The sequence below is a fragment of the Chiloscyllium plagiosum genome, unplaced genomic scaffold (genome assembly GCF_037043375.1).
Source record: "Chiloscyllium plagiosum isolate Xiang-an unplaced genomic scaffold, Cpla_swu_hap1 HiC_scaffold_10, whole genome shotgun sequence".
NCBI lineage: Eukaryota > Metazoa > Chordata > Chondrichthyes > Orectolobiformes > Hemiscylliidae > Chiloscyllium > Chiloscyllium plagiosum.
The window spans coordinates 67,196,976-67,215,985 of NW_028270148.1; the positions used below are offsets into that span (position 1 = coordinate 67,196,976).

Genomic DNA, 19,010 nt, shown 5'->3' on the forward strand with positions numbered 1-19,010 from the left:
GCAGCTTTTGATACCTTTTAAAGATATCAAAGGAGATGAATTCTGGGATTTCTGCTCAATGGCAAGTTGTTTTGGGAATGGCTTATGGCAAGATTAGGTGGTAATCAGATGTGAGAGATACCATAGGGATATGATAGGTGGTTAATGAGGTGAGTTTGCTAAAATACAGTCAGGAAAGTCACTGGGCCTTGCAATGACAATATTATCAGTGGTATTATCACTGTCAGTGATAATACCACTGACTGTCAGTTCAGAGACCTAGGTATTGGCCTGGGGACCTGAAAACCCAGTAGATAGTGGAATTTGAATTTAATAAAAATTTGGAATTAGGAATCGAAAAATGACCATTGCTGTTGCCAATTGTTGGAAAAAATGAGGTAAAAACAATAACTGCAGATGCTGGAAACCAGATTCTGGATTAGTGGTGCTGGAAGAGCACAGCAGTTCAGGCAGCATCCAAGGAGCTTCGAAATCGACGTTTCGGGCAAAAGCCCTTCATCAGGAATAAAGGCAGTGAGCCTGAAGCGTGGAGAGATAAGCTAGAGGAGGGTGGGGGTGGGGAGAAAGTAGATGGAAATGTGTTGCTGGAAAAGCGCAGCAGGTCAGGCAGCATCCAGGGAACAGGAGAATCGGCATTTCGGGCATTAGCCCTTCTTCAGGAATCTTTCAGGGAGAAAGTAGCATAGAGTACAATGGGTGAGTGGGGGAGGGGATGAAAGTGATAGGTCAGGGAGGAGAGGGTGGAGTGGATAGGTGGAAAAGGAGAAAGGCAGGTAGGACAAGTCTGGACAAGTCATGGGGACTGTGCTGAGCTGGAAGTTTAGAACTAGGGTGAGGTGGGGGAGGGGGAAATGAGGAAACTGTTGAAGTCCACATTGATGCCCTGGAGTTGAAGTGTTCCGAGGCGTTCTTCCTCCAGGCGTCTGGTGGTGAGGGAGCGGCGGTGAAGGAGGCCCAGCACCTCCATGTCCTCGGCAGAGTGGGAGGGGGAGTTGAAATGTTGGGCCACGGGGTGGTGTGGTTGATTGGTGCGGGTGTCCCGGAGATGTTCCCTAAAGCGCTCTGCTAGGAGGTGCCCAGTCTCCCCAATGTAGAGGAGACCACAACAGGAGCAACGGATATAATAAATGATATTAGTGGATGTGCAAGTAAAACTTTGATGGATGTGGAAGGCTGCTTTAGGGCCTTGGATAGAGGTGAGGGAGGAGGTGTGGGCACAGGTTTTACAGTTCCTGCGGTGGCAGGGGAAAGTGCCAGGATGGGAGGGTGGGTTGTAGGGGGGCGTGGACCTGACCAGGTAGTCACGGAGGGAACGGTCTTTGCGGAAGGCGGAAAGGGGTGGGGAGGGAAATATATCCCTGGTGATGGGGTCTGTTTGGAGGTGGTGGAAATGTTGACAGATGATTTGGTTTATGCGAAGGTTGGTAGGGTGGAAGGTGAGCACCAGGGGCGTTCTGTCCTTGTTACAGTTGGAGGGGTGGGGTCTGAGGGTGGAGGTGTGGGATGTAGACGAGATGAGTTGGAGGGCATCTTTAACCACGTGGGAAGGGAAATTGCGGTCTCTAAAGAAGGAGTCCATCTGGTGTGTTCAGTGGTGGAACTGGTCCTCCTGGGAGCAGATCCGGCGGAGGCGGAGGAATTGGGAATACGGGATGGCATTTTTGCAAGAGGTAGGGTGGGAAGAGGTGTAATCCAGGTAGCTGTGGGAGTCGGTGGGTTTGTAAAAAATGTCAGTGTCAAGTCGGTCGTCATTAATGGAGATGGAGAGGTCCAGGAAGGGGAGGGAGGTGTCAGAGATGGTCCAGGTAAATTTAAGGTCAGGGTGGAATGTGTTGGTGAAGTTGATGAATTGCTCAACCTCCTCGCAGGAGCACGAGGGGCGCCAATGCAGTCATCAATGTAGCGGAGGAAGAGGTGGGGAGTGGTGCCGGTGTAATTACGGAAGATCAACTGCTCTACGTAGCCAACAAAGAGACAGGCATAGCTGGGGGCCATACGTGTGCCCATGGCTACCCCTTTGGTCTGGAGGAAGTGGGAGGATTCGCAAGAGAAATTGTTAAGGGTGAGGACCAGTTCGGCCAAACGAATGAGAGTGTCAGTGGAAGGGTTGGGGACGTCGGGAGAGGAAAAAACAGAGGGCTTGGAGGCCCTGGTCATGGCGGATGGAGGTGTAGAGGGATTGGATATCAATGGTGAAGATGAGGCGTTGAGGGCCGGGGAAACAGAAGTCTTGGAGGAGGTGGAGGGCGTGGGTGGTGTCTCGAACGTATGTGGGGAGTTCCTGAACTAGGGGGGATAGACAGTGTCGAGGTAGGTAGAGATGAGTTCAGTGGGGCAGGAGCATGCTGAGACAATGGGTCGGCCAGGGTGGTCAGGCTTGTGGATCTTGGGAAGGAGGTAGAACCAGGCAGTGTGGGGTACCCGGATTATGAGGTTGGAAGCTGTGGGTGGGAGATCTCCTCAGGTGATGAGGTTCTGTATGGTCTGGGAGATGATGGTTTGGTGATGGGGGATGGGGTCATGGTCGAGGGGGCAGTAGGAAGAGGTGTCCTTGAGTTGGCGTTTGGCTTCAGCAGTGTAGAGGTCAGTGCGCCAGACTACCACTGCACCCCCTTTATCCGCTGGCTTGATGGTGAGGTTGTTTGGTTCAGTAATGTCCTTTAGGGAAAGAAACTTGCCATCCTCACCTGGTCTGGCCTAAATGTGACTCCAACTCCACAGCAATGTGGTTGACTCTCAACTGCCCTCTTGGAATTAAGGATGGACAATCAACATTGGCCTGGCCAGTGATGACAACATCCTGTGAATAAATTAAGACAAAGTGTTTCCTGCAGTACTGTAAGTACCATCACTGATGTTTGTTTAGTTTTTGGGGAAGTACCCAGTTGGTCTCTCTACCTTAGATTCATCTTCTGAAGGAGAATAGTCCTGAACCCCTCTCAACCCCTGTTTATTATTTTGGTTGCCCTCTGCAGAGATAGTTTCTTTACTCAGAGAGTAGCAGGGATATAGAACGCACAGCTAGCAACAGTAGTAGACGCGCCAACTTTATGGGCATTTAAGTGGTCATTGGATAGGCATATGGACGAGAATGGAATAGTGTGGGTTAGATGGGCTTCAGATTGGTTTCACAGATCGATGCAGTATCGAGGGCTAAAGGGCCTGTACTGCGCTGTTATGTTCCATGTTCTGTAAATGACAAATGTGGCAAATTATTTCTCTCCATATTTCACAGGGAATGCTCAGTGTCTACGTTATGCAGCAGAAAGTGGATGTAGATTCACTACCTTGGAACTACAACCATTTGTACTGTTCCAGGATTTCTGGGACCTCCCCCAGTAAGTGAACCCGGGCCTGCACCAACACGTTCAAAGAACTGAAGCAAGATGGAAGGGCCATGATCTTCCCATTTCAGGTTATGCCCAAAGGCATCAATTTCAGAGTCATCAAAAGGTGTTGGCAATGGGTTTTTTAATCTGAGACCATCTTTTCAGGGGCCTAGGCAAAGGCACTTTGAGAATATAAGTCATCCAAAATAGCTTGGCACTTAGAAAAGCTCTGGCTCCTGTTTTCCAGCAGTGTTTTAGCCATGCCCATGCTCTTGTGGTCATTTCCCAGTGTGATGGCCTGTACTGGCAGCATGCCTGGGTCATCCAGAGCAATGCAGCATACTCTGAATGTGCTGCCACTGCCCAGTGATTGAACAAATGAGGTGGGGGAAGTAATCCATATCACTGACCAAGTTAGATATCTATGCTGCGGCTTAATGTGCTGTTTTTAATGATTGATTTCATGATCAAGATCTTTGGCTTTGAAACAAGACATTGCAGCAGGGAGGTCTTCAAAGCCACTGATCTGTGGTTTCTATTGGAAAGTGTGCAGGTTTAGACAGGGCACACTCTAAAACGATAGTAATAAGCTCAGAGTTCCATGTACGAAAACAAAATTTTCCTTAATGAGTTCTGCTAGCCAACAATCTAATTATAAACAGACGGAATCACAGAATGGAATCCTCAAAACACTGGCAACATTCTGGAAACCCCTTCTAATAAAATGCAATTTAACTTATTTAGACACTATAAAGCAGTGGCTCTGGAGATGTGCCTTCAGGAGATTTTCCAATTTTTAAAGAATGTTCAGGCACAATTTGAAAATGCATTAGTCTACATGGAGCCCATTTCCTTGCTGTTAACTGTCATTGATTCTTCTCCCACCCACTGCACTGTCGCCTCCAGATCCTTTTCACTGAGCTCCAATTCCAGCTCCTGAAATTTCCATCATTGTATTTCAGTGCATTTGTTCTAATCCATTTCTCCAAATGCATTTGAAAATCATAAAATTACTAAGAAAAACCTTCAGTCATAAATGTCCAGCTTTTATGAAGTTGTATTATCTCCCCAGATAAAGTAAGGTTGCAATGCCAAAGCTTCACAGTTGGGAACCATTTATAATGAAAAGAACAACTGAGCAAATTGTGACAGCCAATGTACCAGAAAATTATTTTAATTTCTGTTTGAGTCTTGCATATTTACAGTTATACATACAAATAGCATTAACAGGGGTAAAGATGGTGAATATGATAAGGACAGGATTGGCGAATGAATTAGGGTTAGGGAGTCAGACAGGGATCGAGATGAAGTTAGAGAAGGGATAGGAATGAGGAATGGAGTAATATAATGATGGGGATTAGGAAAAGGGACATGAACAGGAAAATACAAGGGCAAGGGTAAAGTCAGGAGAGATGGCAAATGCTAATCAATTTTTCATTTCTGTGATGTTTAGCATTGTTTTTTCCCTGATGCTGGCTACTGAGTGAAGGTCAAAGTTGCAAGAAGGAGTAGAGGTAGTTTTTGTTTTAATCCATTCACAGGAGAAGGGCATTATTGGCTAACCCAGCATTTAACCCAGAGGGCAGTTAAGAGTCAACCACATTGCTGTGGGTCTGGAGTCATAGACTTGGTAGGGATGGCAGATTCCTTCCCTGAATTAACCAGATAGGTTTTTCTAGCCATCAGCAATGGTTTTATGGTCATCATTAGACTCTTAATCCCACCTTTTTTTTGTTGTTCAGCTCAAACTCCACAGTCTGCCATGGTGGGATTTGAACTCAGGTCCCCAGTACATTCCCTGGGTCTCTGAATTAACAGTCCAGTAGCAATACCACGAGGCCCTTGCCTCTCCTCCCCACCAGGTGTTGTGTCCTTTATTTGAACATGTTAACACATTATCTCCCTGCTAGTGGACTAATAGTTCCTTGGTTGAAGTCCAGAGGTAGGTAATAATGTCTCTGAATCGGTTGATTCGAAAAAAATCTAACAGCTTAGTGTCTGCTTCTAAGCTGGGTAACCAGGTTTAGTCCTGGGCCTGCACCAGAATTGTATGTATATAGCACAGAGGCTGATTTGGACACAAAAAAACACTTCCATTGCATTGAAAGTCTGTGCACTACGAAGCCAAACTGTGAAAAAAAAATCCCTGACAATTTAAGGCTGTGCTGGTTGGCAGTGGCATGATGGGCCATATTATTCTTAAATTGTTGTCATTAACCATAACGCATGATACGAATGATCCAAGTATGTCATACAAAGCTCATCTTTAATTAACCACATTCCAAATGCGGTTTAGTACCAGAAAGGTTAGATAATATGAAAAGAGATTGATGTGACTTCCTCATGCATGCTGAATCTGCTGGGATCAGCTGATATTTTTCCAGCACTTTTTACTTTTTTTATGTCAAAACATTTTAGTGCAGTCACCAGATGAACCTGCCTCTTGAATGCATATGCTTACATATTGAAGTAGATGTAATCTAGCATGAAACAAAATCAATGCTTAGAGTGTAGCAGTTGCATAAAGTGTATCATCAAATACAACAGCTAAATTTCAAGCAAAATGATAATGCTAGCACAGAAGACTGAGGAAAGGGTGATGCTTGCAAAGGTATTCTTCAGATATTGTACTTTTTTTGTCCATATTTGAAAGAAATCTAAAACTATGTTGTATTTGAGACTACACAAAGAAAATTAGTCCCTAGATAGCCCCAGGGAAGTTAAATCTTTTTCAAGGAAATTAATAACAGCTCACAAAGGTCTAAGCGATTGTGATCTGGTAAAGCAGTGGAAAAGTGCAAATGATATCAGATGCCCAGTGGTAAAAATGAACAGTAAAGCAGGGAAGACTAGTACCAAATGCTAATGGCAGAGGTCATCCAATGTAAATGAGTGTAACCCTTTGAGTACAATGGAATTGTCAATTGATATTGCAGGCAAATATCAGGCAGCCAGCATGTCCATCTCCTGATATTTCTTTCTGCCTCTGTTATATTGTGAACAGATTTAAAAGATTATTAAAGATACTTTGTGGGTTCACAGAGCTGCTCTATGCATGCTTTGTTGTAAAATCATTGGTCTGTATCTATTTTTCTAGTCATCCTTCACCCTTGGCTATCCTGTACACACATTAAATCTGCTCTATATTAAGGTAAGAAAATGTGGACTACCTCACTTTCATGTTGCAATATGTCTGACAGAGCAGTCAAAGTCTCACAAAATACATGCAATAAATGCACACATATTTGTTCATCATCCTACCTAGCCCCCAATCCCACTGCTAATTAGAATGTAAGGATGTAAGAAAAAAGACATGGGGTAGGTCATTAGGTTCTTTAAACCTATTTCTACTCAATAAAAACATGGTTGATCTTCAACCTCATCTCCACTTACCACATTGTTGAAATAGCCCTTAGTTCTCTTAGTACTCAAAAAAAAAGTATCAACCTCTGTCTTGAATACATTCAGTGACTGGGTTTCTGGGCTACAGAATTCCTAAGATTCACAATGCTTTGAGTAAATAAATTGCCTCTTGCCTCTGCATTAAATGCATAACTCTGTATTCTAATACTGTACCCTCAAGTTCTAGACTTACCAACCATGGAAACATTTCCTCAGCATTTAACCTGTCACGCTCCCTAAGAAATGTTATATGTTTCAACTTGAACGCCTCTAATTGATCTTAATTCCATGGCATACGGGTCTAGTCCACTTGATTTTACCTCTTAGGGCAATCCTCTCATCCCAGAAACTAGTTTTGTGAATCCTTTTTGCTCACCCTCTTGGGGAGTTGTATTTCATTTTTGATGATAAGCAGACCTCAACCATGGTCACTGCTTATGTTTGGTCTCATTAATACCCTGCTACATTGTAATAAGACTTCTTTGCTCTTACACTCCAATCTGTTTGCAACAAAAAGCTAACAAAGCTTCCTAGTTGCTCACTGTAATTTAATGTTAACTTTAGCTGACTTGTGGACAAGAATACACAGGTCCTTCTGCATGCATCTATTTCTATCTGTGTCACCATTCAAAAAATATGTTGCTTTCTTATTTTTCCCACCAAAGTGGATAACTTCACCACATTGTATTCCATCAGCCAAGTTCTTCCCACTCACCAACCAATCCACCCATTCTGTAATCTCTTTGAATCCTCTTTGCTACATTTTATTCCATCCAACTTCAGAAAAAATATGGACACATTACACTTAGTCCCTTTTGCTTAGTCATTAATATGCATTGTAAACTGCTGAAGCAGTCTTCCCACATGACAGCAACAACTACACTTCAAACGTACTTTGTTGACTGTAAAGTGCTTTGAAATGTCTGATGACCATGAATGGAGATAAATAAATGCAAGTCTTTCCTTTCTTCTGCTAGTCATATCCTGGCAATCTCAAAATGTTTCATATACAGAGGAACCTCAATTGTCCGGCATTCAATTCATCTGAATTCTGGATTATCCGGCAAGATCACAAAGTCCCAATGCTTGACAATGCTGTGTTATCTGGCATTCGATTATTCAAACATTCAATTATTCAAACAAAATATTCCCTACCCATGTCATTCGGAAAATCGAGGTTCCTCTGTATTCCTCTTGTTTGTTTTTGCTTCATTATGTTAGCCAAATTCCATGAGTCCTACATTTTGTGCTCTACTAATGAGGTATCTAATCAAGATCACATATTTAATTATATGAATAGCCAAGAAACCCTCCACATAGAATCAAAGAACTAAGAACAATACAGTACAGGAACAGGCCCTCTGGCCCTCCAAGCCTGCACTGACACATCTTGCTCTTCTGTACAAAACCTGCTTTAACTTACAGGATCCTGTATCCCTCTATTCCCCTTCCTATTCATGCATTTGTCCGGGTGCCTCTTGAATGCTGCTATTGTGTTTGCTTCCACCATCCTCTCACAGTGCAATTTAGGCACTCACCACCCTTTGTGTGAAAACCTTGCCTTGCACATCTCTTTTAAACTTTCCCCTCCCCCCACATCTTGAACCTGTCCCAAACTTTGCTGTCTATCACTGTTAAGTCCATTTGCTTCTAAATGTGTATGAATCTTGTCCCTGCAAAACTTTTCCAATAATTTCCCTCTCATCGGCATGAGGCTCACAGGCCTGTAATTTCCTGGATTATCCCTGCTACCCTTCTTAAACAATGGGACAGCATTGGCTATTCTCCAGTCCTCTGGGACCTCACCTGTGGTCAAAGAGGATACAAAGATGCCTGTCAATTTTCCAGCAATTTGTTCTCTTGCCTCCCTCCATATCCTGGGGTAGATCCCATCAGGACCCGGGGACCTACCTACCTTAATACTTCTTAAGACGCACAACACTTCTTCCTTTTTAATAGCAACTGGGCTTAGAAATTTGACACTCCCTTCCCTGAGATCAACCTCCACTAATTCCTTCTCTTTGGTGAACACTGTCACAAAGTATTTGCCTGGACCTCAGCTCCCTCCTCTGGCTTCACATAATGATTCCCTCCTTTGTCCATGTGTGGGCCAACTCTTTCCCTGGCTACCCTCTTGCGTTTTATGTATGTATAAAAAACCTTGGGATTCTCCTTAATCCTGTTTGCTAACAATTTTTCATGACCCCTTGTAGTCCTTCTAATTCTTTGTTTAAGTTCTTTCCTACTTTCTTTATATACTTCAAGGTATTCATCAGCTCCCAATTTATCAAAACGTACCTGCTACTCACCAACAACAGTTCCAGAAGCTGTTTTGGCTTGTGCTCCTTTACCTGCTGGAACTCTCACTGCCCACCTTCCTCTCACAATGTCACTTCAATCTGATTACAGTCTGAAGGAAAGAAAATTTAAGAAAGAATCAGATGAACAATGTATCAGAACAATTTCATAATAATGCACAGTGAAACGAGACATTGAAGACTTTCAGTAGGCTACGTTAACAGAAAAATAGCAATATAATGCCTCTGATGTATAATTACTCAGCCCTTGTTCTGGTAGGTATGACTGGTACATGGGAAATCTACAAAATGTTAATTTACTTCAGAGTGCAGAAAACAGGGAAATAGAATTTCAACCTCATTACACTCTTTACTGGATCAGGTCATTTTCAGGCATATCTGACTGTGAGAAAAGCCTTAGGTTCCTAAGAGGTGTCAAGGTGGGTATTTCAAAATGGAGCAGAACCCAGAACTGCTCTCTTTGGGATTCATAAGTTAATACTACAGCCTGAGGTAGGTTGGTTTAAAACAATGGAGGGAAGGAAGATACTCATGAAGCTACCAGGAGCAGGAGTGTTTCTTGACTACAATAGTCTAATCCACAGTCCAGCCCTTCTTCCACCCTCTAACAGTCTTCAGCAAGACAACTGAACCAGTGTTCATTTCCTCAAATAGATGAGGCTTCCCATGGAGGCATAACAGAGCTGGGCACTCGTCCAATCACCCATAAGGCTTGAGGTCCAAATTTTGTTCAAATCTTCCCAGTACAATCCATATTGCAGTCACATCCCTATTCTTGTGGTTAAAACCGGTTACCTAAGAATGCTTAGCCCAGCATGATGTAACAATTGATGTTACTTTTGTGCAATAAGCTCAGTAGATCTGTGGAAAACTATCAGTATCTTGGTGGGAAAGCACTTTGATCAATAATGCAGAAAGGGACAATGAGCAGATTCCAGGAAACAGCGCAAAACCTGCCCAGCTGGATAGTTCATTGTCAAAACCAAACCGTCAGCACTGAGATTCCACCAGGTCCAAATTGCGTGAAATTAAAGCAAAGGTGGAGTCAAGAAATGATCTGTGCAATTTCAAAGTGAATTGGGGGGGGTGGGGAGTAAAGAGATGAAAATTTAAAAGGATTGCAGGAGAGGAAGCTAAACATTTGAACTTATTAGTGATCATATTATCATTGTGGAATTAAATATAGAGGAAAACTTATCTTGATGAATAATCACTGCTTGGGGCATGGCCAGCGCACACTATCTCGCATGGTGGCTCAGTGGTTAGCACTGCTGCCTCACAGCACCAGGGTCCCAGGTTCAATTCCAGCCTTGGGTGACTGTCTGTGTGGAATTTACATATTCTCCCTGTGTCTGTGTGGGTTTCCTCCCACAGTCCAAAAGATGTGCAGGTCAGGTGAATTGGTCATGCTAAATTGTCCATGGTGTTAGTCAGAGGGAAATGGGGCTGGGTGGGTTACTCTTCAGAGGATCGGTGTGGATTTGTTGGGCCAAAGGGCCTGTTTCCACACTGTAAGTAATCTAATCTCATTGTGTCTCAGGTACTGCTAGGTAACTAAATCCTGCAGATTTTAAGGGAATGTCCCAAAGATAAAAACAGTATGACTATCACAGATCTAAGACTCTGACTTAATGTTATGTGTAGAAATGTGCGCTTTTTAAAAACTTTATAAACTTCATACGATTGTAGGACACAATGCCATAAACTGGCAAAAGAATTAAGTCAGTGATTTTCAGTGTAAATTTGGAAAAAAATTGTATCTTGCATTTTTCTTCCATGTTATCGCCTCATTTTCTTTTTGAACGTTGGCAGTGAAATGTGTTAGGTGAAGCATGCAGGAGAGGTGATAATCCAGTGGTATTATCACTGATCTGTTAATGCTGAGACCTAGCTAATAGAGTCATAGAGTCATAGAGATGTACAGCACGGAAACAGACCCTTCGGGGGTCCAACCCGTCCATGCCAACCAGATGTCCCAACCCGATCTAGTCCCACCTGCCAGCACCCGGCCCATATCCCTCCAAACCCTTCCTATTCATATACCCATCCAAATGCCTTTTAAATGTAACAATTGTACCAGCCTCCACAACATCCTCTGGCAGCTCATTCCATATATGTACCACCCTCTGCGTGAAAACGTTGCCCCTTAGGTATCTTTTATATCTTTCCCCTCTCATCCTAAACCTATGCCCTCTAGTTCTGGACTCCCCAACCCCAGGGAAAATACTTTGTCTATTTATCCTATCCATGCCCCTCATAATTTTGTAAACCTCTATAAGGTCACCCCTCAGCCTCCGCGCTCCAGGGAAAACAGCCCCAGCCTGTTCAGCCTCTCCCTGTAGCTCAGATCCTCCAACCCTGGCAACATCCGTGTAAATCTTTTCTGAATCCTTTCAAGTTTCACAACATCTTTCCGATAGGAAGGAGACCAGAATTGCATGCAATATTCCAACAGTGGCCTAACCAATGTCCTGTACAGCCGCAACATGACCTCCCAACTCCTGTACTCAATACTCTGACCAATAAAGGATAGTGGAATTTGAAATCAATTAAAATATGAGTTAAGGTTCTAATGAATGGATTATCAAGAGAAAACCCATCTGGTTTACCAATGTACTTTAGAGAAGGAAAGTGCCATCTTTACTTGATCCAGGCTCCATATGACTCCAGAACCACAGCAATGTGGTTGACTCTTAAGTACCCCCTGGGCAAGAAATACCAGTGTAGCCAGCAATGCCCTTATCCCATGAATGAGTTTTTAAAAAGTTGCTTTTTTTCAGCTTGCTGCGTCTCCTAGAGTTAATCTCACCAACAATCTATCCTGGTCCATCTATGTCAATGCCACAGTCAAGAAAGCACACCAATGCCTGTACTTCCTCAGAAGGGTAAGGAAATTCACCACATCCACAATGACTCTTATTAATTTATATAGATGCACCATATAAAGCATCCTAGCCAAATGCATGACAGCTTGCTATGGCAATTGTTCTGCCCAAGACCACAGGAAATTACAGGGAGTTGTGAATGCAGCCCAGTCCATCACAAAAACCAACCTTCTATCCATTGAGTACATCTACACTTCCTGCTGCATCAGGAAAACAGCCAACATAATCAAAGACCCCTCCTGCCCTGGGTATACTCTCTTCCACCCTTGTCCATTGGGCAGAAGATACAAAAGTTTGAAAACATGAATGAGCAGATTTAAGGTCAGCTTCCTCCCTGCTGTTATCACACTTATGAATGGCCCTCTCGTATATTCGGAGCAACACGGTGGCTCAGTGGTTAGTACTGCTGCCTCACAGCACCAGGGACCTCGGTTCAATTCCAGCCTCAGGTGATTGTCTGTGTGGAGTTTGCGTATTTTCCCTGTGTCTATGTGGATTTGCTCTGGTTTCCTCTGACAGTCCAACGATGTGCAGGTTAGAGTGGATTGGCCATGGGAAATGCAGGATTATAGGGAGAGTGGTGGGTCTGGGTGAGATGCTCTTCAGAGAGGTGATATGGACTCAATGAGCTAAATGGCCTGCTTCCACACTGTTGGAGCTCTGTGATGTTAAAGTTGATCCTCTCTGTGGGTGTAACACTCATTGTTCTGTTCTATTGCCCTGATGTACTTACATTAGGTATGATTTGTCTAGTTAGCATGCAATACAATAGTTTTCACCATGCCTCAGCACACATAACAATAATAAATTAAATCAGATGAGATTTCTGGAGAGATGAGGAAAATTTCTTCACCTAAAGAAAGGTGAGCCCCAAAACATTTCAAAAAGAAGATACATATCGTTCTTAGGACTAAGGGGAACAAAGATCTACAGAATACTAAATTGAATGAATAGCTATGAAAGTATAGAATGGTGAAAGAGACTCGTAGGACCGAATGGCCTACTCCTGTTTGTATTTTCTACATTTCTCTGTTGTGTCATGATAATATGTTACAATGTTGCTTAGACTTTGGTACAAGTATACTTTGACACCGTTTTGATGAGAAGGAACCAGCAAATAATTTAAACACCTTTAAGTGTGGCAACAAGTTTAATTATGTAAAGATTATATCATTTGTGAAAATCAAAAGGTTCTGTATTTTCATAGCTCAGATAGGTACCACATTTAGAAGTGGAGAGAAATGGGAATACACATTATTTACAGAACTATTAAAAGAAAATAGCACTTTTGGTCTATTCAGGGAATGATTCCTGTAACTCTTTGTTCAGCTTCTAGAGTTCCGCTTTTTAACAGCCTGTATTTGATTCTTTAGCAACAGAGTAGTATACCTTTGAGTTTATTTAGCATGCGTTTTTTGTTGGGCAACAAAAGTACCTGCACAAGCTAATAGGATAATTGATTAATGTTAGCTTTATGAAAATTCTCATTTTTCTGAACTTTTATTACTCCACAGTGCTCCACATAGAGATGAGACTCATTTCACTAAAAAGGGTGAAGAATAGGAAAATGAGTCAGAATAAGCTCAGATATTTAGAAACTGAGTGGTTAGGCAGATCCATAAATATGTAAAGCTAAGAACTTCCTTCCAGTTCATATTCTGAGATCCTTTTGGTTCAAGAGGGAGTGGGGAAATGTCTAAGAAAGGATTTACAGTTTGCCAGCTGCTTTGGAGAAGGAGAGGGAGTTTATACATAACCAATGTCTGTGATGACCATGTAAATCTGTCCACCTTGCCCACATTTACAAAATGAACTACTTTGCTTGTGGATGTGACTTTTTGATGTTCTGATTTAAGTTATCAGTGATCTAGAATCTGAAAGTCCAGCTGACTCTGAATGTTAAAGCTCAGTTAGTAACCTGTCATATGTTGCAGCATATGCCAAAGCCATTCTTGGGCCCTTGTGTCATAGGCCCTTTGATAACATTGCTTATAATTATTTGTAGGCAGTGAAGTCATTTAAGTACGAATCATTAGATGCCCAATTGAGCATTTAAGAACAGACCATTGAACATAGAACATAGAACAATACAGCACAGAACAGGCCTTTCGGCCCACGATATTGTGCCGAACATTTGTCCTAGCTTAAGCACCTATCCATGTACCTATCCAATTGCCGCTTAAAGGTCACCAATGATTCTGACTCTGCACTCCCACAGGTAGCGCATTCCATGCCCCCACCACTCTCTGGGTAAAGAACCTACCCCTGACATCCCCCCTATACCGTCCACCCTTCACCTTAAATTTATGTCCCCTTGTAACACTCTGTTGTACCCGGGGAAAAAGTCTCTGACTGTCTACTCTATCTATTCCCCTGATCATCTTATAAACCTCTATCAAGTCACCCCTCATCCTTCGCCCTTCCAATGAGAAAAGGCCTAGCACTCTCAACCTATCCTTGTACGACCTATTCTCCATTCCAGGCAACATCCTGGTAAATCTCCTCTGCACCCTCTCCAAAGCTTTCACATCTTTCCTAAAATGAGACAACCAGAACTGCACACAGTACTACAAATGTGGCCTAACCAAGGTCCTGTACAGCTGCAACATCACCTCACGACTCTTGAATTCAATCCCTCTGCTAATGAACGCTAATACACCATAGGCCTTCTTACAAGTTCTATCCACCTGAGTGGCAACTTTCAAAGAGCTATGAACATAGACCCTCTGCTCCTCCACCTTACTAAGAACCCTACCGTTAACCCTGTATTCCGCATTCTTATTTGTCCTTCCAAAATGGACAACCTCACACTTGACAGGGTTGAACTCCATCTGTCACTCCTCAGCCCAGCTCTGCATCATATCTAAGTCCCTTTGCAGCCGACAACAGCCCTCCTCACTAGCCACAACTCCACCAATCTTCATATCATCTGCAAATTTACTGACCCACCCTTCGACTCCCTCTTCCAAGTCATTAATAAACATTACAAACAGCAGAAGACCCAGAACTGATCCCTGCGGAACTCCACTTGTAACTGGGCTCCAGACTGAATATTTACCATCTACCACCACTCTCTGACTTCGACTGGTTAGCCAGTTCTCTATCCAACTGGCCAGATTTCCCACTATCCCATGCCTCTTGACTTTCCGCATAAGCCTTCCATGGGGAACCTTATCAAATGCCTTACTAAAGTCCATGTACACTACATCCACTGCTCTACCCTCATCCACATGCATGGTCACCTCCTCAAAGAATTCAATAAGACTTGTAAGGCAAGACCTACCCCTCACAAACCAGAAAGGAGAAGCATGGAAACAATCCAGAAGAGCACATGATCTTAGCAGTAAAAAGTACTGAGTGAAAATCAATGTAAATCCCAAGGGCCAGCAGAGAATTGGACTTCATTTCAGAACATTTTATTTCCTCTCTTGCTAATATTCAACACACCCATAAAGCTGATAAACCAACAGTTCATCAGAATAAAATATAGCAGTTCATTCGATAGCAGCTAGTGGAAGAAGCCAATTATAACTCGGGATAAATAGCCTGAAAGTTTCATAAATTCAGTATCAGAGTCACAGAGACTGACTGATACAGTGCAGCCTGGTATAGCCACACAGTCCTGGAGATTGGAGATTTTATGAATGATAGAAGTCCAGCCATAAAAAAAAGCTCAGGTAAAATGTTGTATTTTCCTGGAATCAGAAGACATCATGGAGCCATGAAAATGACAACCAGGGACCATTCTGGGATTCACACTGCATTCTTCAGTTCTCTGGTTTTCCCAAGGATCTTTTAAGGTGACAGTTGACTTGAGTAAGGAGCCCCTACCCTGAACTTCTAACCTGATCACTTCCATTAAGGAATTAGGCATGTCATGTCTTCCACCATTTTCGTGGACAGGTTTTTAAAGGTTTCATGTGGTCAGTAATACTTGATGTTACATAATGACCTGTAGCTATTATTACTAAGGCATATCAATGACATTCTAGGTAACTGAAAAGCAACTCATTCTAACATCCTCATTAATGGTTGCCTGTGAACAACAATAAATACTGTTATGATGTTGGAGACATGTATTGTACCTTTAAGAGAGAGTGAATGCTGTTCTGAACTGAGAGATTATAAGCACCTATGTCATATGACAAAACAACAGTCTCAGAGTGTACTGGAAAATTGAAAATATGTAACATTTGGCTGTGAAATAGATACCCGAGTTGGCTGCTGTTTTGACAACAATTCAAATTTAACCAGTTTAAACAATGCTCCAGAATACTAAAAGCTGAATAATGTGTTGCTGGAAAAGTGCAGCAGGTCAGGCAGCATCCAAGAAGCAGGAGAATCGACGTTTCAGGCATAAGCGCTTCTTCAGGAAGGGCTTATGCCTGAAGAAGGGCTTATGCCTGAAACATCGATTCTCCTGCTCCTTGGATGCTGCCTGACCTGTTGCGCTTTTCCAGCAACACATTTTTCAGCTCTGATCTCCAGCATCTGCAGTCCTCACTTTCTCCCAGAATGCTAAAACTCAATTGAGTTTGGATTAATTGTTTTGCCAACTTCAAACCAATGAGATGATCTGATTTCAGGGCTATAAAAAAGGCAGGCATGTTGAAAATCAGACAGAGCAACTGCCATCATCACAGACCCAAGAAATTAGGAAATACTCCCTCAAAAATACCCTTTCAAATGAAACATATTTGCGTAAAGAGAAAGGAGACAAGCCAGGGAAGTCTTCAACCGGAAGGAAGCAGACACCAAAGACAACAGCCGCTGTATGATTTTAAAATTAAGCTGATGTATTTTGATAAGTGTTTTATTGGAACAGTATATTGCTATAGAGTTGGAGGCAGACAATAAGCAGTTAAGAGAAAGGGGGCTTAGAGTTGTAAATAGTTGTTGTTTAATGTTCACTTTTAGAGTTTAAAAAAAAATTGATGTATTTGCTTTAAATAGTGAAATCTGGGGAGTTCTCTGTTACTCATACTTTAACAGATTACAAGGTGAGGTGAGCCTTTCTGGGTGTTTGGGTTTAATTAACAGAAGGGTTCACCACTATGTCATAATAGTTAGGGGACTCTTGTCTGAGATTTTGAAAGGTTTAGACAGATTCAATCTGAGATTTCAACAGATTTGAGATATGAAAGATCCCAGCAGATTTAAACACTTGCTGATTAGTGTCCGAGATCTTTAAATAAAATGTAGGTGAGACAATTTGCTTAATTTCAGTTACTTGTGGTTGGTTAAATTAAAATTTAGAGAAATGGCTTGAAAAGATTGCTGAAGAGATTCTGGGGTTTGAAAATGCTTCCCAAATCTGCCAAGGAAGTTTAGAAAGACAGGGGAAGAGCAATCTTTTAAAATTAGTAAACAGGTTACAATTGGGTTTAACCAGGGACAAATGGAAAGCTGAAATTGTAAGTGAGTTGGGCAAGCACTTTGGTGCATCAGAGAAACAGAGAAGTGCAGTAGAGTTAGAAAAAACTTAAATTGCAATTGAGGCAAATGGAGTGAGAAAGTAAAGAAAGAGAAAGAAATAGAGAGTAGAAAGAGAGAGGGTGGAAGAAAGAGAGAAAGAGAAGAAAGAGAGAGAGAAGAAAAAGAAAGAGAAAGAAGGTTTTTAGCTGAGCAAAGAGAAACAGAAGAAAGAGATAGAAAAGAAAGAGAAAGGGAGAGAGAATCTGAACTTGAGAAGTTGCGAATTAGGAAAGTCAGGTTAACAGTATGGAGATGAAGAGAGACAGTAGTGATATGTTAAAACATTGCCACGTTTTATTGAGGAAGAAGGAATGATTAGGGATAGTCAACATTGCTTTGTTCGTGGGAAATCATGTCTCACAAACATGATTAGGTTTCTGATCAAAAGTAGTAGACCTAGCACTGATCCTTGTGGCACTCCACTGGTCACAGGCCTTCAGTCTGAAAAATAACCCTCCCCCATTACCCTCTGTCTTCTACCTTTGAGCCAGTTCTGTATCCAAATGGCTAGTTCTGCCTGTATTCCATGAAATCTCACCTTGCTAACCAATCTCCCATGGGGAACCCTGTCAAATGTCTTACTAAAGTCCATATAGATCACATTTACTGCTCTGCCCTCATCAATCCTTTTTGTTACTTCTTCAAAAAACTCAAGTTTGTGAGACATGATTTCCCATGCACAAAGCCATGATGACTATCCCAAATCAGTCCTTGCCTTTCCAAATACATGTACATCCTGTCCCTCAGGATTCTCTCCAACAACTTGCCCACCACCAACATCAGGCTCACCGGTCTATAGTTCCTTGGCTTGTCATTACCACCTTTCTTAAATAGTGGCACCTCATTAGCCAACCTCCAGTCTTCCCACACCTCACCTGTGACTATCGATGATACAAGTATCTCAGCAAGGGGCCCAGCAATCACTTCTCTGGTTTCCCACAGAGTTCTAGGGTACACCTAATCAGGTCCTGGGGATTTACCCACGTTAATGCATTTCAAGACATCCAGCACTTCTTCCTCTATAATATGGACATTTTTCAAGATGTCCCCATCTATTTCCTTACATTCTATACCTTCCATATCCTTTTTCACAGTAAACCCTGATGCAAAATAATCGTTTAGTATCTCCCCTATCTCTTGCGGCTCCAAAGAAAAGCTGCCCTGCTGATCTCTGAGGGACTCTATTTTCTCCCTAGTTACCCTTTTGTCCTTAATATATTTGTAAAAACCCTTTGGATTCTCCTTAACTCTATTTGCCAAAGCTATTTCATGTCCCCTTTTTGCCCTCCTGATTTCCCTCTTAAGTATGCTCCTACTGCCTTTATACACTTATAAGGATTCACTCGATCTATCTTGTCTATACCTGACATATGCTTCCTTCTTTAGCTGAACAGAAATTTAGCATTCCTCTGTGTAAGATCAGGTTGGAGAACCAAATCAAGACTGGGAAGTAACAGTGGGAGTGATTGACAGAGTGTCAGTTCCAGGAATACAGTTTGTTCTTGGGAACAATTTAGCAAGATCCAAGTTGTGAGTAACACCCCCTGTTGTGAAGAAGCCAAAGAGAGACCAAGAAACTGAGGAGTTAAAAGAAAAATACA

The 19,010-nt window shown here is 42.4% G+C and overlaps 1 long non-coding RNA gene across 3 annotated transcripts in view; it reads right to left on the reverse strand.

The window, feature by feature from the left end:
- The window catches only part of LOC148148975 (uncharacterized), a 128,844-nt gene that overhangs the window by 100,997 nt on the left and 8,837 nt on the right, over positions 1–19,010 (reverse strand). For 2 of the 3 annotated variants that reach the window (XR_015758301.1, XR_015758302.1), the window contains exon 2: positions 9,041–9,141. This is a non-coding gene — a long non-coding RNA (uncharacterized LOC148148975). Of the gene's footprint in view, positions 1–9,029; positions 9,142–19,010 lie in introns of all 3 variants that reach the window. The other variant, XR_015758303.1, reaches the window with a different exon arrangement.